The sequence below is a fragment of the Silene latifolia genome, chromosome 9, assembly GCF_048544455.1.
Source record: "Silene latifolia isolate original U9 population chromosome 9, ASM4854445v1, whole genome shotgun sequence".
NCBI classification, from domain to species: Eukaryota; Viridiplantae; Streptophyta; class Magnoliopsida; order Caryophyllales; family Caryophyllaceae; genus Silene; species Silene latifolia.
In genome coordinates this window covers 225841060-225842921 of record NC_133534.1, presented here as the reverse complement: position 1 = coordinate 225842921, position 1862 = coordinate 225841060, and positions in this window count along the sequence as shown.

Genomic DNA, 1862 nt, shown 5'->3' with positions numbered 1-1862 from the left:
ATCGAAAACCGAGGGACAATCCGAGCAACGATGCCTTGTCCAGACATTTCCCCAACGCACTAGGATCAATAAAGCTCCGTGGCTGCGGGGGTCCGACCCTTTCAAAGCAAATGTAGCTTCGAAAACCGAGGGACAATCCGAGCTACGATGCCTTGTCCAGGACATTTCCCCTAACGCACTAGGATCAATAAAGCTCCGTGGCAAAAGGGTCCGACCCTTTCAAAGCAAATGTAGCGTCGAAAACCGAGGGACAATCCGAGCAACGATGCCTTTTCCAGGACATTTCCCCCTAACGCACTAGGATCAATAAAGCTCCGTGGCTGCGGGGGTCCGACCCTTTCAAAGCACATGTAGCGTCGATAACCGAGGGACATTCCGAGTGACATTCCGATCAACAAGGGACAATCCGCTCAAGGCGATCGAATCGGCAATCGAGAAACAAAGCATAGATTAGATTACATGGTGATCAAACAACGCTCAATAATGGTTTTTCCGGACGCAACAATATTATTTTAGATTAGCGTATCATCGGCTTGTCTTGGTGATTATACTCACTAGCAAGCGGACTTCTTCGCTAATTAGGCTTCCACATTGCAATCCGTTACTTATCGAACTAAAGATTGTAGTCTTTCTCATTAGCACCTAATCACTCCGAGGGACACCCAAGGGGCAACGATTCTCAAAAGCCGATTTCCGACAAACCCATCACAGCCGCCTAAACCGAGGGAAAATCCGAGCAACGATAACCGAGAGACATTCCGATCAACGAGGGACAACCGTCATAGAAGGGACCTCCGAGGCGTGGTGATTTTTCAAAAAAAAAAAAAAAAAAAAAAAAAACTTTTTTTAAAAAAAGCATACCGCATCTACTAGAAACCATTAGTCAGCCCACCACATCATTTTACGCGGGTAAAGAAGACAACGGCCCTAGCATGAACGGTTAAAAAATAAAACCTTTTTTTAAAAAAAAAAAAAAAAAAAAAAAGTGGGTCTTACTCGATGGCCTTCTCCGTGTACCCGTCACTCCAGCTCATCGATGCCCAAACCCGTCATAGTAGAATTTTTTTAGAAATAAATAATTTTTTTTAAAAAAAAAAAGTGGGTCTTACTCGATGGCCTTCTCCGTGTACCCGTCACTCCAGCTCATCGATGCCCAAACCCGTCATAGAAGAATTTTTTAGAAATAAATAATTTAAAAAAAAAAAAAAAGTGGGTCTTACTCGATGGCCTTCTCCGTGTACCCGTCACTCCAGCTCATCGATGCCCAAACCCGATGTAGAAGAAATTTTTTCAAAAAAAATAATAATTTACGGACAATAAATGTTTTTCACCATGCACCACGCCTCGGACTAAGGGTCTTACTCGAATGCCATCTTCGTGTACCCGTCACTCAAGCCATCGATGCCCAATCTCGTCTATGATAGTTCCCCCGAGACGTGGTGATTTACCACGCCACGGGGTTGTGCGGACTTACACGATGGCCACAATAGCGGCCAACGATGCCGAAACCCGTGTGCCTCTCACGGGCCCCCAAGACGGGATGCATGGCGGAATATTTTTTTTTTCTCGATGAAAGGGTCTTGCCATGCCCACGCCTCGGAGTAGGGGTCCTTATGCCTACGGCAACATGCACCATGGTGCCCAACCCAACCGCTATAGCCAACGATGCCGAAACCCGTGTGCACTCACGGCCCCCGAGACGGTTTGATGGCGGAAAAAAAAAAAAAATTTTTTTTTTCATCTTAGGGTCTTGCCATGCCCACGCCTCGGAGTAGGGGTCCTTATTCATACGCAAACATGCACCATGGTGCCCAGCCGCTCAAGCTCCTCACTACCCCCTATAGAGGCTTTTTTGATAGTTT